A 16,055-nucleotide genomic window follows, 5' to 3' on the forward strand; every position below is an offset into this window, starting at 1 on the left:
GTCTTCCCTGCAATTATCACATAATCACTAGCATACCAGTAAGCATATAGCTAACTATCATACCACATATCTCTACTACAAATAGTGTACTAGATATCATAAAATCGGCCGGTCTTGGTGCCTTAGACCTATTGGTATGGTAAGGAGACTCACCTCTCGAATGCTGAACTGACAAGCTAAGATCAGATATATCACACGCACTGCTCCAACTCAACCGCCTATAATCAACATGTGATTAGCTTGTCAAAATCTCAAAATACCATAAATAGCCTGAAAGTCAACCCTGGTCAATCCCAAGTCAAAGTCAAGGTCAACAATCCATGTTGACCTCAACTTGTCGAGTGCATCCAGTAACTCGTCGAGTTCCTCCCGAGTCAACTCACCGAGTCACCTAAGTGACTCGTCGAGTTCATTCAATGTCTAGAAAACCAAAAGCTCATTCAGACCAACACTCTAATCCTTTACTACGCTCATTCACAAACTCGAAAACGAGTAAACCCTACCCCGACTCGTCGAGTCAATGTGACAACCCCATTTTTACAGCCAGAAAAGACCGATTTCGTTTATGCTTTTTTTTTTATAAAAGTCAAAGTAACTTCTTAAGAAAAGTATTGCGGAATTTGTTCCCAAAACAAAATATGATATAAATTTTATCAAAATATTTCTTAAAGAATTGTATTTTCATTACATTGCAAAAACTCGGGATGTCAATCATCGATACAGAACATAAGCATAAACTAAAAAGAAATAAACATATTAGGCCACAAAACACTATCTGACCTCAAATCCACAATCTCTCATCAAATCATCCAACTATGCTTTTGCCACTACCTGTAATACAAAAAACTGAGTGGGTCAGGATGGGGAGCCTGGTGAGCATATAGAGTTTTCAACCCACAATAATAAGTTCATTATTTATTTTCATCAATCATTAGCCCGATTACCCGTTCCCGTTATCCTCACTTTACGTCCCTAAAGCATCTGTTATAAGGGACCTATCCTAAGGAATTTCATCGGGATGGGCACCACTGCTAAGGGGATTCATCAGCCATATGTATCTGTAAGACAACCATGGGGGGGGGGGGGATGGAGTACATCTTCAAAAACACCTACAGGTTGCGAGCCTGCTAGCGTTCCACTGGACTGCCTAGAAAATTCTGTGGTCGTCATCTATACTCCGCTAGACGACTGGATCATCTTAAACATAGTAAACATCGAGACATCTCATCATTTTAACACACATCATCTATCTACCCATTGTTCTACCCAACATATTTGTAGATATAAAGACATACACAGTCCAGATCTGAAAAACAATGCTTACATCTTTCATCCAGCAAAACTTTCAAAGCATAAAATATTTATACAGTCTAGATCTGAAAAATAATGTTTACATCTTTCATCCAACATAACTTTCAAAGCATAAAATACATATACGCTTAGATCTAAAGAAAAATTTCGGATCTGAAGGAAAGATGTTCAGATCTTTTCATCCAACATAGATCTCAAAGTATACAATTTAGATATGAAGAAAAAGTTTAGATCTGAGATGAGAAAGTGTAGATCTGAAGGAAAAAGTTTCAGATCTGATAGAAAGAAATTCAGATCATTCATCCAACAAACATCTCAGGTAAACAGATAACACATAACACATAACTTATATAAAATACTTCATATCTATGTGTAAGATGAAAGTGACTATACACTCACCTGATACGGAGTGATTCAGACAGCACCTCGCTTCTAAAAATAACCTTCTTTGACGAAACTGGGAAGTTTGCTTGAAAACCGGGCTTTGTGTGGGCAGAGTTTCAACAGACTTGGCAGCCCAGATAGCTACCTCCAGAGTAGGTACCTAGCGGACTGGCACAACGTACTCCCATGGAAGTCCCTTTGCATACTTATCAACTTTTGTTATCTCGTCTGGAACGATGTGCAAAGCAAACTCCATTTGTCAGTGAAGGCATTGGTGTATTCATCAATAGACATGTTTCCCTTTTTTAGTGTTAGGAACTGGTTCTCTAGCTCAAGCATATTTTGGGCTGAGCAGTACTTGCGCTTGAAGTGTACCAAAAATTCTGCCTAAGTCAGCTGCAGTCGCTCATTGGGGCTTAGGGTCTTTCCCAGAGTATTCCACTAGCGAACAACGCCACCTCTGAACTGACGCACTGCAAATGTGGTCTGTAGCTTGCCTTTGCAACTAGCCAATTCCATCTCCGATATCCAATCCATGACTCTAATTGGTTCCTCATTCCCCATGAAAGTTAATGGCTTACATGTTGTGAAGTCCTTATACTTGCATTCATTCCTCTCGTCTCCTTCACCATGGTTGTTCCTCCCAATCACCGGGGGTTCCACCTGATTGATAGTGCGGCTGTTATTCCCTTCTTCGGGCTCTCCGTTACTTCGCTCTAGTTGTTCAACATGCATTGAAGGCTCACTTCTGTTATCCAGCAACAGTTGTCTCATTTCTTCCCTCTGTTCCGCCATCATAGACCGAATCATGGCTTGAACTCCAGCCATTGTGACTGGCTCAGGTGAAACTTCGACAATCGGCACCTACTCAATCACTTCGGGATGAGGCCGCTGATTCATGTTTTCATTTGCGTTTCCAGCTCCACTTCGAGTCTTTTCCATTTCGATCTATACACCAAATTAGGTGAATTTAGATCTTTATTCACGATAGACATTTAATTTCCCCTTATCACTCCGAAACATTACATGCTAGTTCTAATATCGTACTCGTATGGTTAGAATCCTAAACACATAAAGTTTCTGAATCCGTTCGGAAACAGACCATAGATCCCAACAAATAATAGCATACATGGCAAACATAAAGCATTTAGCACATAAAAGCATTTTCGGCACCTTTCCTAAAATAAACTAGTGCTCGTGTCTAAAATATGGAAGACACTTATCTCACGATCATCGCTTAGCATTCTACGTTTAAGTCTAGAAATCCTACAAATTCCTAGTTCGCTTAAACTAATGCTCTGATACCAACTGTAACATCCCCATTTTTATGGCCAGAAAAGACCGATTTCGTTTATGCTTTTTTTTTTTTTTTTTTTTTTATAAAAATTAGAGTAACTTCTTAAGAAAAGTATTACGGGATTTGTTCCCAAAACAAAATATGATATAAATTTTATCAAAAACATTTCTTAAAAAATGTATTTTCATTGCATTGCAAAAACCCGGGATGTCAATCATTGATACAGACCATAAGCACAAACTAAAAAGAAATAAATATCTTAGGCCACAAAACACTATCTAGCCTCAAATCCGCAATCTCTCGTCAAATCATCCAACTGTGCTTTAGCCACTACGTGTAATACAAAAAACTGAGTGGGTCAGGCTGGGGAGCCTGGTGAGCATATAGGGTTTTCAACCCACAATAATAAGTTCATTATTTATTTTCATCAATCACTAGCCCGGTTACTCGTTCCCGTTATCCTCACTTTACGTCCCTAAAGCATCTGTTATAAGGGACCTATCCTAAGGAATTTCATCGGGATAGGCACCACTGCTAAGGGGATTCATCAGCCATATGTATCCGTAAGACAACCATGGGGGATGGAGTACATCTTCAAAAACACCTACAGGTTGCGAGCCTGCTAGCGTTCCACTGGACTGCCTAGAAAATTCTGTGGTCGTCATCTATACTCCGCTAGACGACTGGATCATCTTAAACATAGTAAACATCGAGGCATCTCATCATTTTAACACACATCATCTATCTACCCATTGTTCTACCCAACATATTTGTAGATATAAAGAAATACACAGTCCAGATCTGAAAAACAATGCTTACATCTTTCATCCAGCAAAACTTTCAAAGCATAAAATATTTATACAATCTAGATCTGAAAAATAATGTTTACATCTTTCATCCAACATAACTTTCAAAGCATAAAATACATATATGCTTAGATCTAAAGAAAAATTTCGGATCTGAAGGAAAGATGTTCAGATCTTTTCATCCAACATAGATCTCAAAGTATACAATTTAGATATGAAGAAAAAGTTTAGATCTGAGATGAGAAAGTGTAGATCTGAAGGAAAAAGTTTCAGATCTGATAGAAAGAAATTCAGATCATTCATCCAACAAACATCTCAGGTAAATAGATAACACATAACACATAACTTATATAAAATACTTCATATCTATGTGTAAGATGAAAGTGACTATACACTCACCTGATACGGAGTGATTCAGACAGCACCTCGCTTCTAAAAATAACCTTCTTTGACGAAACTGGGAAGTTTGCTTGAAAACCGGGCTTTGTGTGGGCAGAGTTTCAAACCGAAAAAATCTTTTTCTCGGAGCCTTCTAGCGCTCCGGGGCTTTCTTCAAGTGCTAGGGAAGTTTCCTAGGCTTTTGGGGTGCTTTGGGGAGTTGGAGAGAGAGAGTTTAGAGAGAGAAAGGGAAGGTTGAAGGTGTGAGAGAAGTGTTGAACCCGACACCTCTATTTATAGGCTGTGAAACATCTCTACTCGACGAGTTGGTACTTCTACTCGTCGAGTCCAGGCTAGGTGTCACCATTCTGGTGGCAGAACGTGGGTGGCCCACATTGTGCCACGTCACCCATTTTGCAGCAGCACCCTTCCGACTTCTAAACCCCATAACTTTCGCATACGAGCTCCGTTTTTCATGTTCTTTATATCCACGCGTAGGTAAAAACAAGATCTACAACTTTACTTTTGACTCCGTTGCCTAATTCTCGACCGATTTTAAATTTAACAGTATGTGAAGATTACACTGCTAAACCACCATGTAGAATTCATAACTTCTACATACAGACTCCGTTTTCGACTGTCTATTTATCGTTGAACTCCTATTAATGAGATATTCAACTCTCGTTTAGGCCGCGTAAGCCAAAAACTGCTCGAGCTAAAATTCGAGTTTCGGGCCGTGCACTGCTAAGCCGAATCTTAGAAAATTCACAACTTCTTCATACGAAGTCAGGTTTGGGCGTTCTTTTTTTGTATGTTCTCGGTTTAACGTATAATAAAACTTTTGTTTCTATCACTAAGGCTAAAAAGTACTTTATCGTAAATTTACTATTTACGTCTTCTCGGTGTTGTGCCGGTTCCGTCGCGAAACTTCGACGGATCATAACTTATTCGTTATAACTCGGATTTCGGCGCTCTTTATATGTCTGGAATCCTTGTCATGACCACTACAAATTTATGTAAAGATATCGGGTTTATCTCATACTTTAATTTTGACGCTTATTTTTTTCCTTTATTTATTATATTATTATAATCAAGTAATAAGCACAAAAAAAGCACATAATTCACATAATATTCACGTAATTCATCTTTATTAGTTTAAAATGGGTTACAATGGTTGACCTAGACTATTGAATCATCGCATCAATGCTTAGCCTTGAAACACGAGCGTTACAATTCTCTCCCCCTTAGGATGATTCCGTCCCGGAATCATGCATCAGCAAACATATGCGGATAGTGACTCATGATGTCGCCCTCAATTTCCCAGGTAAGATTCGGCCCATTCGAATGTTTCCAATGGACTAGCACTAAGTCGAACATCTAGCGTCGTAACTTCTTCGTCTTACGGTTAACAATCGCCTCGAGCTCTTTGATTAGCCTCTTATCCTCATACATCCTTAACTCTAAAATTGGAATTATGTTGGGAACTTCTCCCATGAACTTCCTCAAATAACACACATGAAATGTGTTATGAATACCATCTAGTTCTTCGGGTAATTCGAGCTTGTAAGCTTGGTTCCCAATCATTTGAAGAACTTTGAACGGTCCAATAAACCGCAGACTCAAATTTCCTCGTTTCCCAAATCTTATAAGTCACTTCCACGGTGAGACCTTAAGCAAAACTGAATCCCCAACTTCGAATGTCACCGGTCGTCTCTTCTTATCAGCATAGCTCTTCTGACGATCCTGAGCTGCTATCATCCTTTCCATGATCACCTTTAACTTCTCAGAAGTCTGATGGACTATCTCGGGGCCCATAAACTTCTTTTCTCCGGCTTCAAGACAACAAGACGGTGTACGAAACTTCTATCCATACAAGGCTTGATAAGGTGCCATCTTAATACTCGAATGGTAACTATTGTTGTAGGAAAACTCTACCAGAGATAAGTGTTCATCCCAGTTACCTTGGAACTCTAGGGTACACGCTCTTAGCATATCCTTCAACGTTTGAATCGTTCTTTCGATCTGACCATCAGTCTGCGGATGGTAAGCTGTACTTAAACACAACTTCGTACCCAATTCCTCTTGTAGACTTCGCCAAAACCTCGACGTGAAACGACTATCACGATCCGATACAATTGTTAGAGGAACACCGTGAAGTCTTACAATTTCCTTCACATAAGCATTTGCAAGCTTATCCATAGACCACCTCTCGTTGGCTGCTATGAAGTGTGCACTCTTAATGAAACGGTCCACGACCACCCAAATCATGTCGTGTCCTTTCTTCGTCCTAGGCAGTTTAGTCACAAAATCCATGGTGAAGTCTTCCCATTTATCCATGGGAACAGGTAAATGTTCTAAACTCCTATATGGTTTCTGGTGTTGTGGCTTAACTCTCGCACATGTCACACACTCGGCCACATACTTCGCAACATCAAGTTTCATCGTCGGCCACCAGTAGTAGGGTTTCAGATCCCTATACATTTTTGTACTGCCGAGATGAATTGAGTACATGGTCTTGTGCACTTCTTCCATCAAAATATCTCTTATTCCTCCTGTCTTAGGTATCCAAATCCGATCTTGGAATACCTTCAGTCCTTGACTGTTTGTACCGAACACTAACGTTTTGCCCAATCGTTCTTCCTTTCGTTCATTCTTCTCCGAATCTTCTTCGTGAGCTTTCTTAATACTTTCCACGATCGTTGAGACAACTTCAATTCTTAACGCTCTTGGCCTTCTCCTTTCTAGGCTCATTTTTCGTTAACTATCAAGCCATGGGCTCCCCCATAGGGTCTTGTCCAAGTGCCATGGGCTCCCCCCATGGTCTTCCCTGCAAGTATCATATAATCACTAGCATACCACTTAGCATATATCTAACTATCATACCACATATCTCTACTAGAACTAGTGTACCACATATCATAAAATGGGCCGACCTTGGTGTCTTAGACCCATTGGTATGGTGAGTAGACTCACCTCTCGAATTCTAAACTGACAAGCTTAAGATCAGATATATCCCACGCACTGCTCCAACTCAACCACCTATAATCAACATGTGATTAGCTTGTCAAAATCCCAAAATACCATAAATACCCTCAAAGTCAAGCCTGGTCAAAGTCAAGGTCAACAGTCCATGTTAACCTCAACTCGTCCAATGCATCCAGTTGCTCGTCGAGTTCCTCCCGAGTCCATTCCACTAAATCTTGAGTCACCTTGCCGAGTCACCTAGGTGACTCGTCGAGTTTATCCATTGTCCAGAAAACCAAAAGTTCATTCAGACCAACAATCTAATCCTTCACTATGTTCATTCGGAAACTCAAAAACGAGTAAACCCTACCCCGACTCGTTGAGTCGACCAATGAACTCAAAGAGTTCCTTCAGCCCTTTTGTGTCCAGTCCTTTTCAGTGGGATCTAAGGTCCCAAACTTCAGATCCAACTTCCCTTAGTGCAAATACCACGTAAAGTTGCAAACTTTACGTGCATGCAGGCCTCCTAAGGCTATAACATCAAAACTAAGCTTCCTACAAGATTTTAGGGCATGGAAAGGGCCTAAGATGAATAAAGTGAGCAACTTTATGTCATTGAGGACCTAGAGATGCCTAGATCTGGAACCATATCCTTGTGATAAGTGCACATCCGAGTATGACCCCATTTTGCACCAAAAGTGAACATATTCTTCCATAAAAGGAGATCTAAGCAAGTAGAGATCAAGTTACCAACTTTTTACCTCTACATGGATGCTAACAACAAGTAGATGCTGGATCCAAAGCCTTTTCCTTTCTTCAATCTCCTCAACCTTCAAGTTTCCTTCTTAAAAGCACAAGTTCCACCATCCAAGGATCACAAACACTCAAGGAAGCACCAAAATGCGGCTAGGGTTTCTTTCTGGACTGTAAGAACGATGAAGGAGACTACAAATGAGCCATAAGTTCTTTTAATAGGGTACCAACCCCTAAAAATTAGGGTTTCCCTCTACATCGCCTACTTGTCGAGTCGGGGCCTATCGACTCGTCGAGTAGGTTCTAAGTCCCGCATCCACATAAATGATATCTACTCGACGAGTTGGAGCTCCCCAACTCGCTGAGTCCGTGCACAAAACCCTAAAAAATAGATAGCTTAATTAATACATGGAACAAGTGTTACATTTAGTTTGGTATGTTTTAAGTTATAAGTAATTAGATAGGATTGTGGGCTCTTCAATACTTTTCTGTGCATATAAAGAACACCGAAAACGGAGTTGGAACGAAGAAGTTATGGTTGTTTAAAGTTAAGATGGAGAGTCTAGTACGTTGGGCATACACTAGGAGTACACTGGGCGTACTAGGCTGAAGACGTCGTGTTTTTTAGGGTGTTATGTTAGGCCTAACTTTACATACGTTGGGTGTACCACCGCTTTGTAAAAACCTTATTTTCGTGGTTTTGAGCCCTATTTAAGGCCTCTAACCCCTTGGGAGTCATTCTTATCACAAGCCTCCACCCTCTTGAGCCTCTAACTGAAAAACCCTAGCCTCCTTTCACTTATTTTGAGCTTTAGCATCATTTATGAGCTTATTTCTCCATTAGAAGGTGGAATCTTGAAGAACAAGGTGGTGGCAATGTGTATGGAAGAAGGATTCAAGCATAAATCCAGCAAGATTACATCATTTCTGGACCATTGTGAGTAAAGAGCTTCAAACTTGCTCATTAGTTTCATAGATCTTGTTAATCTTCATATTTGTCAATTTCTTGTCACTTTAGTGCATAAAGTTTAGATCTTGAAAGTTTGTGACCTTGTTATGGATAAAGTTTGAAACTTTATCCATCTAAACGTCATATTGATTCAAATCTGAATTTTGGAGACCTAGACTTAATGGATTAAGTTGAGAAAGATGCATTTTGGTCTATTTGAGACTTAAAGACTAGATCTTGGTTGTTTGGACCATCCTAACGGATAAAGTTGGAAACTTTATCCATTATTGAGCTATTAAGAACCATAAAAATGAGATTTTAGTCCTTATATTCCTTCCATGCAAGAGTCATGATGTCTTAATGGATTATTAAGTTAGGGTTTTAGCTTTTAGGATTTGTCTAGCCATGGAAAGTTATAAATGTGGAAACTTTATGACTTAGAACGATGTTATGGGTATAGATCTAAGTTTGGACGAGAGGTCTTTAAGGAATACATTCTTAATATGAAGTTTTGGATTCAGACAGAGTGCGATGGGCGTACCAATGGGTACGCTGCGTGTACCGGGTTAGAGTATTGTGGTATTAGATGAGATGCGACTACGCCCACCATAGTAGCTGAGTACGCAGGGTGTACTTAACTAGCTTAACCTTACCTTGACCTTTTAACTTGATGACTTTGAACTTTGACTTGGGGGTTTAACCAAGATTGACTTAGGGGTATTTTGGGTATTTTTGAGCAGTAGTTTGAGACTAGGTTATTGTTTGTTGTACATGTGACCTGTAGAGTCAACAGTTGGAGCTGTGATCTTTTTAACTATCTTTTCAGACTGTGAGGTGAGTTTTCCTCATTGTACTTGTGGCTCGAAGGCACCAACACTGACCCACTAGTTTATGTATCATGGTATATTGGATTGATGTTATGCTAGTTATATGATAGACTGGTATATCTATATGGTTATCTGTGTTCACTGAGCATGTGTTAGATTCGTAGATCTGTATGATTACATGTACTTGTTGATTATTGATTGTTATTATATATGCTGACATGTTATGGTTTGTTAGGTTAAGGCGGCTCTGCTTTGTGTTGAAGGCCAAGATACCCGGGGCGGTCCGGATAGACTGTAGGCCTGCGAGACGATCCAGTCAGGCCGAAGGCCCAGAAAGAGGTCCAGATAGGTTGAAGGTCTGTGAGGTGATCCATTCAGGCTGAAGGCTCATATATGTATGATGTTATCTGTATTGGTTGTGTGTGGTAGTTTGGGGGAACTCACTAAGCCTTAGCTTGGAATTTAAGTTTTATATTCCAGTTATTTAAGATGATCGGGGGAAAACAAATGTATGATTGTGCACATCCTTCTGATTTTATGATATTTGATTTTGGGATACTTTGATTCGTGATTATCACTTTTGGGAACAATGTTTTGTAAACGATTATGGTTTTGGTTGAATTTTAGAAATGAAAATTTTACCTTATTTGTGGGATGTTACAAGAAGAGTTATTTATAGAATTATCAACTATGAAACTTAAGTAAAATAACATACATTTTTTTTAATTAGAAAGCATTATGACATCAGCTTTGTTTCGAACTTCAGTATGACCATATAATCATCGACAATTAAGGTGCAATGCATAAAGAATGATTTTTGTGTTTTGATTATGCTTCAAAATCCCACCCAAATCATCTCAAGCCCAACATTATATAACACGTCATTGGAAAATATGAAATAGTATGTGTTGAGTAGCATTAACACACTCGACACATATGAACGCATCGTGCTAGGAACATGTGTCTATTACAAATGAACCATGCATAAGGTAGCTAGTCTCTCGTATAAATAAGGAGTGCCTCACATCATCATAAGATCGCACGTTGGTACCATGTTCATCATTAGTCACACAAGTCTATCATCAATCTAAATGTATCATACTCATTTTTTAGATTTTGCATTGGAAGCCTAAGTTGAAACTAAATTGGGTTGTTTTCTTACAAAACTTCATCCTTGTTTATTTTTCTTGTAATGTTCACTTTTTTCCAATGTTTCTAATATTATAAAAGTTTGTCGATACGAAAAATAGTTGGTTGGCGTGACAAAAGGGTCGATATGTCGATAAATATTTTGGATTTCTCTTTTATGAGCCCAACAACGTGGCACTCGAGTTGGCATTTAACACAAGAGGAAGGGAATTCGATAAGACACAAGCATTACAGTTTAAGAGCTTGTTCAAATCTTAGTCATGACTTATTACTTTCAAGGAAGTGAGATGGTAGTATTTCTTTTGTTTTATTTATATCTATTCTCTCTCTTTTTTTTTTTGGCCCTTAATCTTCTTTTATAAACTCCAAAAGTTACAAAAAAAATAAAATAAAATAAAATAACTTTATAACTACTTAACACAAACAGCTTGCGTTTAACTAATACGATCAAACAATAATAGACTACTATTCATCAGTAACAAGTAACATGCATACCGAACAAACACACCAAGCAAAAATCCAATATCATTATGCTTTGTCAAGTAGCTTTCAAGATATATTTTATAAAGAAAAATAGGTAATTCATTTAAAATCAGTACAATGTTTTAAATGAGTGATAACTTTATGTTTGTTCTTGACCTTAAGCCCAAAGGAATCCAATTTGAAAACGTAACATTTGACTTTAATGCAAATATTTATATAATTAAACTCGATATCCATCATAAAATCGGTGTATTGTGTTACATATATAGATCTAGTTAATTTATTGTATAAAGTAGGCCATTAATTGTCTATGTGTTGTACAAAATAAAACTATATAGTTGAGTTTTTGTATATATATGTTGAAAATAATAAAACATTAACTATAAAATAATAATTCTCACATTAAATTGATATACAAACAATGACTGATCCAAGGATTTCCTCGGCCATTATTTCTACTTATACGTGGATTTTTAATTAACATTTATAAATGAAGTTTTATATCCGAATTGCAAAAGAGTTCTCCAAGACAATATACGGAGTGACTTCTACTAGTTTACTTAATTTTTAGAATATTCTTAGAATATATAGGAGGATCGATTATTTCCAATAAAATTTTATGTGTTTCAACTGTACATGTATGGTAAATGGGGTATTGATTTAAATAATCTATTAGTTTGCCATTTTTTTTGTTTTTTTTTTTTTTGAATCGACAAATAATTTTATAAATATCAAACCCAAAACACAGCAAGTATCTAATAGCTACGAGTGGGGGAACTGCCATTCTAATTATAATCCATTGATTATTCCAATACAAGGATCCGTAATTGAAATAAGCAATTCTATAGATCCGAACGGAAAACTAAAAAGTTGTAATATAATCAAATCTAAGCACAAAGTCTATTAGCAATCCGGTTGTTCTAGGGGCAAATTAGTTATAATTTAACCAAGAAAAAACCGGAATGGGATAGTTATGGCCAAAATTACGAGGTTGATAATCATAAAAAGAATTATGATGATATTTTTAATGGTTTTGTGATTATTTACATATCTTGAGCGTACCAAATGTTTAACCCTATATTTTTAAATAAATTATTGTCCGCCCATAGGTGTATATTGGCAAATATTAGGAGAAAGAATGCACGTTTCGCCAGTATAGAAAGCAAAGCTGTGGATTCTTTTCTAAGTAGTTGTTCTGGCTGCAGGTTGGTTTGCTAGCTGTCTCTAACTTCTTTGACTCGAAAGCGACTTCCAACTCATACAACCCCTTAACTTTATGCTAACTTCCAAACTGCATCCTTTTTCTATGGATTAATTTAAAGACAGTCCTTCGCTTCTTCATCTTGACTTTAAGATTCATAGTTAGGCACTTCTACGTTTATTCTTAATATTCTCCATCTTGTAGTGAATTTTACTTGTTCTTGCAAGTTTGATTATTTTGGCTACAAAAATGTTAACATTCAGAACCATTGAAACTACAAATCATGATAATCACTTGTTGTGCTACACATCAAACATCCTATAGACCAACGTTAGTATTCTACAAATTATATTCTACCGTGGATACATAGCATATAAGAAAACGTTCGTTACGAGAAGTTTGAGATGAGGGACGAGGTTATGCTAGCGCATTAGTGCAAGAGTGTCACAATGTTGCTTGATCATGTTTAAGTAGTTTTAAACTATTGATGTGGATACCAAGTTTGATTAGACACATTTTCTATTTATAATTAATTAGATGAAAACATATGAGACCCATCTGATTATTTAATAAAGTTCTGTGTGATTAACAAGCTCATTGAAAACAAAAAATCTAAAAAAAGTGAAAAAACCAAACTTTTTAAATAAAGTTCGTAGCCATAACTTTCTTTAAAAAAAAAAACCATAGTTTTTAAAATTTAATTATCTACACACTCATGAAAATTTGAAAAAAAAAATTCTTTATTTTAATTTTTTTATAAAAAAAACCCTTAAAAATCATAAAAATTTAAAGGATACTTCTACTAAATATACTAGTGACTTTGTAAAAATAAATTTTCAAAAATAAGTTTTTGAAGTATTTATTTTTAATTTTAAGAAATGTTAATTTTTAAAATTTTTTTTGAACATAATATGATCCAAAATATATATAATTAAAAAAAACATTTGATTCAACTTGTTTATGATCCTTAATTTGTTATGATCTAAAAATATTTAGACTCAAATATTTTATAAATTATAATTATATCTTTTATGATTTAAAATATATAACTGTCCATAATTTTTTTGAACAAAAACTATATTTAATTGAATACATTATTGATCCTAAATCATATGATTAAAAAATGATTTGATTCAAATTATTACGATTCAAAATAATTTGATTAAAAATTTTATTATCTAAAAATAATATGATTTAAAAAAACATGAACGGACAATATTATGATCCTTAACGTTCTTCTTATTTAAAATTTTATAATTGTCAAAAACTCAAACTGATATTTAGTTTAAAAAAAACAACAAAAAAACACTAGTACCTTCAAGTATGTAGTAAAGATATTACAAAAAACAAAAGAAATATAGTTTTTAAAAAAGAAAAAATAATAATAAAACGAAAAAAAATTAAAAACGTTAAAACTGAGCATATTGGTAGTTCACAACCTACTGTTGGTGATTCATACACTGTTATTTGATGTGCTTCTTTGTTTCTGTTTTGGAAGTGTTTTTAAACTTGAACTTTTCATGTTAGTCGATATCGTAATATATACTCATATATTATTTGATAACTTATTATTTTTAGCTACATTTTACTCTTAGTTGAAGATATTTGGTACTTATAATGTTTTAATTTTTTTGTAGTAGCAAAGACATGCTTGGGAGAAAAGGAGTTGAAATGTTGTGCTGGAAGTTGGAGAATTGAAAACGATCAACAACTAAGAAAAATTGTCAAAAGAAGACCACCATGTCGTGACTATTCACTTGCCATGCCGCGGTAAAGAATCCTTATAGATAAGAAAATTGTATTATGACATCCTATTTCGAGACATTTCTTATTTTTAATGATTGGACCGTAACTTGATCGAGTAAAGTTCACGGGTCTCAAAGGATTAAGTTTGAACCTTAAAAGAATAAGGTTCTTGGGTTATGAGCTTAAGATTTTGGGCTAAAGTTGTTGTTTGGGCATTATTTGGATTTGGGTTGTAACGACCCAAAATACGACCCAAAATTTTTTGTTTTAATATTACTAAAAATCACATCATCCAATGTCATATATAATAAGAACCATGGAATGAGTACTCAAAAGTCATAGTAATTGTGTCAAAATAAAACTGTATCAATCATAACAAAATATCTGAATAAAACTCCCAGGATAAAACTGAAGTTGTGGTGGGTGCGATGTCATCAACCCGAGCTCTTCCCTAACTGTAAGCATGAAGCTTAGTGAGCTCCCCCAAACTACCACATATCATACAACAACATATAAACACATATTGGGCCTTGCCCACTGCATCGGACCGAAGTCCGGAAACTGCATCGGACCGGAGTCCGGAACTAACTAGGGCCTTGCCCTCTGCATCGGACCGAAGTCTGGAAACTAACCAGGGCCTTGCCCTCTGCATTGGACCGAAGTCCGGAAACTACATCGGACCGAAGTCCGGAACTAACTAGGGCCTTGCCCTCTGCATCGGACCGAAGTCCGGAAACTGACTGAACGTAGCATAGCATAATCATAACTACTAGCATAAACACATATATTGCATACTGCATCGGACCCAAGTCCAGAACACATAACATAAAGACAAGCTTGAATCACAAAGACATCAAGCACACTGAACTACTGCATCGGACCGAAGTCCAGAACTACTGCTAACTAGATGGGTCGACATTGTGGCCGTAGACCTGTTCCTACTAGAAGGAAACTCACCTCGTAACGCTGGCTGTCGAGATGCTAAATCTGAAACTGCCTGACTGCTGCTCTGGAATTTCCCGACTATAAATCCCATAAACTTTAAATCAAATACTGATAACTAATCTCAAGGTAAAATGACTATTTACCCCTGGTCAAGTCAATTTCCAGGTTAAAGTCAACTTCCACTTGACCGGACTCGTCGAGTTGGGCCGCTAACTCGCCGAGTCCCTATCATCCATTCTAGTCTTCTACCCGCTTTTACTCGTCGAGTTTGGCAAAGACTCGACGAGTTCTTCTTCGATACCAACATCGAGTCTAACTTCATCCGACTCGCCGAGTTGTATGAACAACTCGTCGAGTTCTCCTTCATCATATGAACACGTCCAGTCTGTGGCTCGCCGAGTTGTATGAACAACTCGTCGAGTCTGAAGACCAACTTGCCGAGTCTAAAGACCAACTTGCCGAGTTGAAGAACAACTCATCGAGTCCCAAGCATGCTATTACTATACAGCCGATTCTAATTGATTTTAGTGCTTCCAAATCATAGATATGAGCTTCTAGGACTGGTTTTACACGTAAAGTTTCCAACTTTACGTGCACGCACAAGAGTATGAGGCTAAAATACCAAAATCATCAAATACTAAGCACTTAGGGCTTGGAACAAGGCCATGCTTGCATAAAGGTGGCTATAATGAGCTCCTGGAGTTCAATAACGTCCAGATCTAAGGTTTCCATCCAAAGGAGAGTCCATATCTCGAGTTTTGAATCATATAAGGCTCCAAAAGGGACATAACAAGCATAAAAGAGGGTTTAATGGAGGAATACACAAGGTAATAACTTTATTACCTGAATGAGAAACAGGTGG

The sequence above is a fragment of the Lactuca sativa genome, chromosome 1 (genome assembly GCF_002870075.4).
Source record: "Lactuca sativa cultivar Salinas chromosome 1, Lsat_Salinas_v11, whole genome shotgun sequence".
Taxonomy (NCBI): Eukaryota; Viridiplantae; Streptophyta; class Magnoliopsida; order Asterales; family Asteraceae; genus Lactuca; species Lactuca sativa.